Source organism: Nicotiana sylvestris, chromosome 7 (assembly GCF_000393655.2).
Source record: "Nicotiana sylvestris chromosome 7, ASM39365v2, whole genome shotgun sequence".
Taxonomy (NCBI): Eukaryota; Viridiplantae; Streptophyta; class Magnoliopsida; order Solanales; family Solanaceae; genus Nicotiana; species Nicotiana sylvestris.
Genome location: NC_091063.1, coordinates 42,244,490 through 42,253,699, shown reverse-complemented (window position 1 = coordinate 42,253,699; position 9,210 = coordinate 42,244,490). Strand labels below are relative to the sequence as shown.

At 39.9% G+C, this 9,210-nt stretch overlaps 1 pseudogene; it reads left to right on the top strand.

The window, feature by feature from the left end:
• Positions 1–3,122: 3,122 nt before the first annotated feature.
• Positions 3,123–7,027, top strand: LOC104245757 (G-type lectin S-receptor-like serine/threonine-protein kinase SD2-5; annotated as a pseudogene).
• Positions 7,028–9,210: the final 2,183 nt, after the last annotated feature.

The window sequence follows — 9,210 nt, the reverse complement described above, 5'->3', positions numbered from 1 at the left end:
GCTCCAACCCTGAACTGAGCATTTTATCTTCCTTCCTCAATTTTATGAACTTCCTAGCGAATAATTAACGAAATTTTCCTAGTGAAACTGGGGCAGAAAATTTCGTTCGTTTGTTTGTTTTCTCTCGCAGGTCTAACCTCGAGCCACACGAATCGAAATGACCCACGAGATGAATCTCAACTCAGAATCCAAAAAGAAAAGGACAAAAAGAAGATGTCCCGAGATACCGGAGAAAATGGAAGGCGGATCATTCCAAGATTTGATTAAGGTCCAGAACTCTGCCAGTCACGTCTCACTGAATATCCCAGAGGTTAAACAAGCACCTACAACTTGCAAGCATCAAGATTCGGATCGAAGTCTCCAAACAAAATCAGCTAAGACCCATGATCAAGTCGCAAAAGAATCATAGATAGGGATCTTGTAACTAGCAGTTGACATGCATATAAGTATTTAGTTCAGTTTCAATTTTTCTTTGGTTGTAATAAGGCGGTCCGTAAAGCAGGTGACAACAGCAACAGCAGTAACAACAAGCATTGCAATCCCATGGTAGTCCCAGCTACCGAAGCTTCCCGAACTACATTGACCTGATTCCTGTTTAGCCAGGATATGTAGGAAATCTTCGGAGCAAAGATTCGGTCAAATCTTTCAAAAAAATGCTTCACACGGAGTAGTCCATAGGCAAAAATCGCTCATATCCGCTCACTTTATCTTTGCACGAAAACTCTTCGTGTTTCCGAACAAAGAGGGGCAGCTGTGAGCACGTGATTTTTGTTTTACGAGACAATCGCTCCAAAAGAAATAAAATAATAACAAACGGCCCTGCTGTGCAATTTTTGGATTTTACATGGCACTTTGTTAATTATTTATGATTTTTGCCCATTTTTATTTTTTATCAAAACAAAATACAAAAAATATAGATGTCATGCGTAATTTGAACCGTAATCCGGTTTGTTAAATAGAAAATCATAAAAATCCGCATGTTTTGTCCTGATTTGTTTGCCTTGTTTAATTTTACCTACTTTTAACATTTTTTTTATGTATGCGTGTAATAAATACATTAAGTGTTGATTGATGTTGTTTAGTTTTTAGTTTAATTAGGTTGTATGTTTAAAAAAAATTAGAAATAAAAAAGAGGGGTTTGAAACTTGTTTCTAGTTAAGTTTGGGTCAATTCCCATTGCAAAAGCTGAGGCCCAAACCCCACAACCCAACCCAAAACCTGTGCTTGCCCCGGTCCAGACCAGCCTACTTCAAAAACGCCCAAACGACACCGTTTTAACCTTGCCTGATCTGGGCCGTTGATCTCAGATTGATCAACGGCCAAGATCACTTCCTCATAACCCATGATTAACCCGACCTATTTCCACCCGGACCAACCCAAACCCCCTTTAGATGAAACGACACCGTTTCTCCTAAGCCTTCAGATCCAAGCCATTGATTTCGATTGATCCGACGGCTGAGATCAACCCACCCATTCCATATATAAGCCCCCTACCATACCCTGCCCCCTATCCAAGACCCCGCCTTCGTCCTCATCCCATTCCCCTCCAAACCCTAAGCCGCCCCTGTATTCTTCACCATGAAAGCCGGCAGCATGAACGCCGGTGGCCTTCACCTTAACACCATAGGACCATCTCACCCCCCTGAACATGGACCTGTAGACCGTTTAGTTCGAATCATCCTCTAGGTCCTCGAATCTTCATTTGAAGATTCGAGCAAAAACTCGATCTACACCGATCTGCCCTAGATTCATACCAGACAATCCCCGGACCCCCTCGTGACCAAACCATGCTTGGTTTGGTCCGAATCTAACCATGGAATCCCAAGTTCCAAATCTACCTTCCACAAAACCTAAAAACCCCAAGCCTGGTCCGTGCCTGTTAAGCCAAGAGGTTAGGGTCTAATGGACCTTAATCGAAGTGTTTCTCATCTGAGAAACCCTTCGATTAAAGTCCGTTCAACCTTAAAAAGGGTCGGTTCAAACACAAGCTGATTTTCTGTTCCTTCTTTCAAAGTTTTAAGGTAAGTTTTGTTTTCTCTTTATTTTTTTTTGTCCATGTGTTGTTTAAAAGGCTGTTCATGTTTTGTGAAATTTGTGTTTTTGAATTTTACCAACTGTGTCCTTTCCACCTTGCCTGAACCTCGGTGTTTGATTGAGTCCTTCTTCTACTTGTTCTGATAATGTGTATGTATGTATGTGTTGTGCAATTAGCTGAATTTCAAATTTGAACTGATTAACTGATTCCTTGAGTACAATTCTGCTTAGTCAGTACAATTCAAATCATGTGCTTGATACTGTTAAATGTCTGATTTTGGTTACGATTGTACATGTTATGATTAATATAGTCGAGTCGACATGTGTCGTCAATTAGTTTTAACTGTCTAAACAATAACCAATCGATTTGCTTCTGGAAACATTTGCTTGAATCAATTAGGAACTGAGTTTGTTTACTTATAGTTGTTATTTTGAATCAAAAATGTAAAAGGATTGTTTTGTTTAGTTACAGTTCTGAATTGGAGGGCATGTGCACTTGTGCACAACATGTGCACTTGTGCACAACATGTGCACTTATGCACCACATGTGCATTGTGCACAACCTGTGTCCTGCATAAAGGTTTTTATTAAGTCTAAAGTAATTTGACAGCACATGCTGTCAGATTACATTCTGCTGCCCATATTCTGCTTTAAGTTTCAGAAATAATAAACATTACTAAAAAGGTAAGCCTGCCAAGGGAATATCATGGGGGTTTGTTTTTATTTATTAAGTAGAAACTGAAAAGAAAGGCAACACATGGGAGGGTGTTCTGATTGTCCAAAGAGGCTGTTAAGGGTTTGATTTTAGGCATATAAAAGGGGACAGAAAAGATTAGGGAGAGGGGGAGATAGACCCAAGAGGAGGAGAGCAAAAATATATACACATACACACATAAGTCAGGCATACAGACTTTAAGATAGACATAGATACACACACACTGACAGAGAAAGAGAGAATACACATAGAAAAATTTAGTTTTGGAGATTGAGGGTTGCAGTTCTGAAAAGCAGAAAACTGGAAAGAACTCTGTTTGATAACACAGACAGACAAAACTATAAATTGCATTCTTCTTGCTGTCTTGATTTCAATGGTCTTGACCTGTTTGTCCAATACATGATTTCTTCTAAATCCAACTGAGTCTGCTGGTTGTTTGTTGGTTCACTCTGGGATTTGGTCTAGCTGGGATTTTGGTTCTACTCCAATTATTTTGTTTTGTTGCTGCTGCTGCTATTCTGCTATCTGCTGCCGCTGACTCTTCTGCTTCACTTCTTCTTTGCATTTCAGCATTCAGGTACACATTTCGAGTCCCATTTTTGGTGTTAACTGTAATAGTTTGAAAGCATGAAATGAAAGGAGTTTGAAGAAATTTAGATGTCTGTTTTGTAATGCTCATGGTATATTGACTTCTTTTGTATAAATTGATTAGTGCGTAATTCAGTAGCGAAAGATTAGTTAGTTAATACTTAATCAAGTTTTAGCCTCTTGCATCTTAGTTTATAGTTGTTTGTTAGTACAAGATGTAATGGTACAATACGTAGAATGTATGGATAATTGGTATAGAATTTTCGACTGGATTCCCGTTTAACTATAATGACATGCATAGGATAGAATATTTCCACCTTACACAATAATGTTCTGTGTTATTTTAGTTCTTTTATCAGGACCGCTAGGCAATATATAGGAGCACGTTCGAATCTCCATTAGTAATAATGCCTAGCGTTCAATTTCCTTAATCTAGCCTAAATAAGTCTAGTTAAGTTCGATTCGAGAAATGTTTGGATACAAGTATAGCATTCTGTCAATCTCGCACGTTTCACAAGGTACGACGCCTCTTCACTTTGTAAACAATTAAACAGAAATTAATAAGAATCCGTTTTAGGCCAAAGCATATAATTAAATTAGCATGTATCTTTTTCCTTCTCGTTTTAAAGACAAATGCATTAGAAATGTAGCCACTGTAGGATATCCTTTCTAAAATAGAGACGAGCCTCGCCAAATAAAAAATGCGAAATTGCGGGGCCCTCAACAACTAAACATAATAAATATTTAGAATTCAGGACAGGCTGTTTAGTAAACTTCATGGCCTTTCCCAAAAGTAACAATACACTAGTTGCTTTAGGAGCACCTTTAATAATTTAACCTTCTTAAACACGGGTGCACATTGATGTGACCCAAATCTATGTCTCAACGGAGTCAAAATGTGTTGACGACCACGGGTGCATTGATTGTGACGTGGTTCGAGATGCATTTTCACGACGTTGCAATTCTATAAAAATAAATGATAATAATAAAAGTGGTTTTAAACTTAATAAAAGCACATAAGTCACAACATGTATTTAAATCCGATATTTAGCCATTATAACAATTTAAGCGACCGTGCTAGAACCACGGGATTCGAGGGTGCCTAACACCTTCCCTCGGGTCAACAGAATTCCTTACTTAGAATTTCTGGTTCGCAGACTTCATTTGGAAAAGTCGAAAATTTCCTCGATTTGGGATTCAAGATAAACCGGTGACTTGGGACACCAAAAGCCAAACCTTTCCCAAGTGGCGACTCTGAATTAAATAAATAATCCCATTTCGAATATTGTCACTTAAATTGGAAAAACTCCCCTCGCGCATTTATCCTTCGGGGCGGGCGCGCAAAAAGGAGGTGTGACACTCTTAGTACTCTACAACAGCACCGCTAGTGAGAAAAATTATACTCTACTTTACCCCCAGTTAGTTTGGTCTGCTAACAGGAACCGTCCAGTGAAAGCCAATACGACATTGCAACTAGGCCGAGATGGCAATTTGGTCTTGTTAGATTCTGATGGTACTCTTGTTTGGTCCACTAATACTACTGGCAAATCTGTTTCAGGCTTAAACTTGACAGAAAGAGGGAATCTCGTGCTCTTTGATAAGAGAAATCACGCAATCTGGCAGTCGTTTGATCATCCAACGGATTCTTTGCTTTCAGGACAGGATTTGGTTTCCGGTCAGAAGCTTATAGCAATCATTTCAGCATCCAATAAGAGCGAAGGTTTCTTTTCACTTACTATTCTCAACGGAAGCCTTGTGGCGTACACAGATACTAATCCACATCAGTATTACTATGCTTCAGATTATACGAACGATACTGGTTTAAGTTTTGACGGCCATACCCTTAGCCTTGCGTCTACTTTTGCTCAATTCATGAAGCTTGAGCATAATGGACATTTACGGCTATACCAATTTGACATGTATGAGCTTGATTGGAAAGTGGTATCTGATGTTTGGACATCTGAATCTGATGTAGGAAACTGTGGGTACCCGATGGTGTGTGGAAGATATAGCATATGTACAAGTGACGGGCAATGTAATTGTCCATACGAAGGGAACTTTTTCAGGCCATCTATTGGTAGAAAAACAGATCTTGGATGTACGGCGTTGACACCCATAACTTGCGACTCTTTGCAGTACCATAGTCTTCTAGAGTTCAGTGACACCAGATATTTTGCATTTGATGTCAACTTTCAACTAAATTCAAGCATATGGTTCGAGGGGATAAAGTTGGAAGATTGCAAAACGGCCTGTCTGAGTAACTGTTCTTGCAAAGCTGTTGTTTGGGATGGGACTCGAAGGAAAAACTGTTTATTATTGAACGAAGTCTTTTCAATCATGGACAATGGGGAGGGAAGAGACAAGACCACAGTTTTTCTTAAGGTGCAGAATCAGTCACCAATCACTTCTGGAGGAAAGCAATCAAGACCTGTCAAAGTGATACTAGGATCTACTCTTGCAGCTCTTGTGGGGATAATCTTAAGTATCACTACTTGGTTTATACTTTTCAAAAAGAGGTCACAGTCCAGCAAGGTTGGGGATTTTCTGGATATAGAACCACTGTTACCGGGAATTCTAACTCGATTCTCTTACAATGAGCTGAAAATAATTACAGAAGATTTCAGCAAAAAGCTCGGGGAAGGAGGATTTGGCTCTGTATATGAGGGAAAACTGAGTAATGGCACTAAATAGCTGTGAAACATCTGGATGGTGTAGGCCAAGTAAAGGATTCATTTCTAACCGAAGTAAACATAGTTGGTGGCATTCACCATGTCAATTTGGTTAAACTCATTGGATTTTGCGTGGAGAAAAGCGACAGGCTTCTGATCTATGAGTACATGGTAAATGGATCGTTGGATAGGTGGATTTCTCATGAAAAGCAAGAAAATAGGCTTACATGGAAGACAAGACGAAGTATAATATCAGATATTGCTAAAGGATTAGCTTATCTTCATGAGGATTGCAGCCATAAGATAATTCATTTGGACATTAAACCACAAAACATCCTTCTAGATCAGTATTTCAATGCTAAGATATCTGATTTTGGGTTGTCGAAGCTAATTGAGAAAGACAAAAGCAAAGTTGTGACTAGAACGAGGGAACACCAGGATATTTAGCCCCTGAATGGTTGAGCTCAGTAATCACTGAGAAAGTTGACGTGTATGCCTTTGGAATTGTGCTATTGGAAATTCTGTGTGGGCGAAAGAATTTGGATCGGTCCCAAGCTGATGAAGAAGATGTCCATTTCCTAAGTGTCTTTAGAAGAAAAGTGGAACAACAGCAGCTCATGGATATGGTTGACAAAAACGACGAGGATATGCTGCTCCACAAAGAAGCAGCGACAGAAATGATGAGCATCGCTGCATGGTGTTTACAGGGCGATTTCTCGAGGCCTTCCATGTCATTGGTGGTTAAAGGTACTGGAAGGTTTGGTGACTGTTGAAACCGACTTAGATTATAATTTCACTAACATACCTGAAGTTAGGGAAGGCAATTAACAGAGGGAAGCCACTATCAGTTCAAGATTTCCTTCAGTTTTATCGGGACCAAGGTAAACAATAAGCTTAAGATTTTTCGTCTTTGAAAGAACCAATTTATGGTTGTGTAATGTCAATATTGCAAGATTTTCAAAGCATAACTTTTTACGGTGTATGAGATTACAATTCATGAAATGTAACATTGTTTTTGTAACTTCTGCATTAGATTTTTGAACTTCATGTTACTATCATGTAGAGGCTCCTCAATTCGTATGCTACAGGAGATATAATAGTGTGGCGTTTCAGCTACTGAACGTGTGTTCTAAGTGCTGACATTTGCATTAGGGAATTCAACTGGTTTCTGATATGCTATCGGAAAAGAGCCACAAAGCAAGTTTAGATTTTGCTATATCGAACAACTGCTCGTGCCATAATCAAAGAAAGTTTAGATTTTGCTGTATCGAACAACTGATCGGGCCATAATCAAAGAACTAACGCAAAGTTTCTCTCTACTTTGTGAGGAAAAGAATTATTGTTCCTCCACATAGCCTCATAGCAATGTATGTTCTAGTAAATCACTAATCCTCCTTTGAATTTCATTCCCTTTCACCTAGGGCTGTTCATTTGGATCGGATATCCGAAATCTGAACTGATCCGCTCAATTTCGGATTTCGGATCAGATTTTGAATTATGTTTATTAAAATTTTGTATATTCGGATCGGATTCGCATTGGTATAATTTTAACCCGATCCGATCTGAAATTATTAGGGCATATATAAATACTAAACTTTAATTTCGGATAGTCAGTATTTCCTTCCTCCAAGTTATTACCTTTACAATTGCTGAATTTAGCTATATTGGTACCATAGTACTCTCATAATTGCAGAAACATTAATTTTTCTTACTGTATTGCCTCTTTTACAAAGAAAATATACATATGAGTTTGCAACTTTGAGGCATAATAATCCGATCCGAAATCCGAAATATTGATATGATCCAAACTTTAAAATCCGATCCGATATTAATTCGGATCGGATTCGAATTGCATTTTGTAGAATCCGAAATCTGAATTCGAAATGTGCTAAATTCGATCCGATCCGATCCATGCACAGCCCTACTTTCACCCCCTTCTCCATCTGATTTTGCTGCAATAAGTTTCAAACCCCTTCTCTTTGCCAACATATAGTTGCATGCTTCATCACTGGATCCTTCTGTCTTGTGCATGCCTAATGTAGGAGAGATATCCCCAATCCTCCTTCTTTTTTATGTGATGTAAATTATACGTAGAGAAAGTTAAGTAATCAGGGATTTAGTTTATACAATACTCAACGTGAATAACTTAGGAAAACATATAATCTGTCATCGGCGGCTTCCAGCCATGCCCCATGACCCCTTGGATGTACCTCATGGCGTCCTGGCAAGCCTCATAACGCCTAGCGCCATGGTTGGCCCCATGGTCTCGGCAGCGCCAAGTGACAAGAGTGCATGTGCCTTTGTCGCCCCACCGATAGCCCACGCCAGTGCCCAGCGGCTGGCAGATGCCAACAGCGCCGCGCGCACAGACAATGCCAGGCGCACAGTTCATGATGATGCTAACAGCGCCGCACGCATAGACAATGTCGGGCGCGCAGATCCTGATGCCTTGCCAGCGGTCAGCCGCAGGAGGACTCCAAATAGTGTCGCACACGCCGACAGCACCGCGCACGCAGACCTTGATGCGAAAGACAAAGTTGCTGCCAACAGACCTGTTTTCTGCCTTGTAGAAAACTAAGTCAATTTCATTGTAAATTTAGAGTAGTTTTATTTCATGTACTTCCATTATGTTTCTCTAGCTTAGTTAATCTAGTCTTGTAACTTTGGTTTATTTTTTTTTAAGCACTATTAGGGGGATCAAGCAATCAAACTTTCTAGAAAGCAAACAATTCTCTGTATTGGTGTCTCTCCCCCTCGACACCGTGTTGCTTTTCTATAATAGCTTTTATTAATGCAATCAAGCTTTCTTTCATTCTCAATTCTCATTTCTGTTCTCTCAATTGCTCTTGACATTGGTTTTCTTGTACGACACTGACAATCTAGTCTAGTGTACGGAGGGGGCCTCAGTTGGCGGACAGTAACTGTACTGACATTAGTTGCTTAGCCTTACGTCGCCCTTCCAAGGAATCTCAGGAAGGTGCCGTGTAACAGTTGGTATCAGATCCTAGGCTCGACATCAGACGAGGGAATGTATTGCCATTACCACTATTTCTAACCATGGTGAATTATGGGGACCGCATTGCGGCCCTTGAACAGACGGTTGACGGATTATGGCCCATCATGGATACGGTGCCTGAACTAAGAACCAACCTAGTACAAAGGTTGGACGACCTATACCACAGGGTGCTCCAAGCCAAAGTTGAC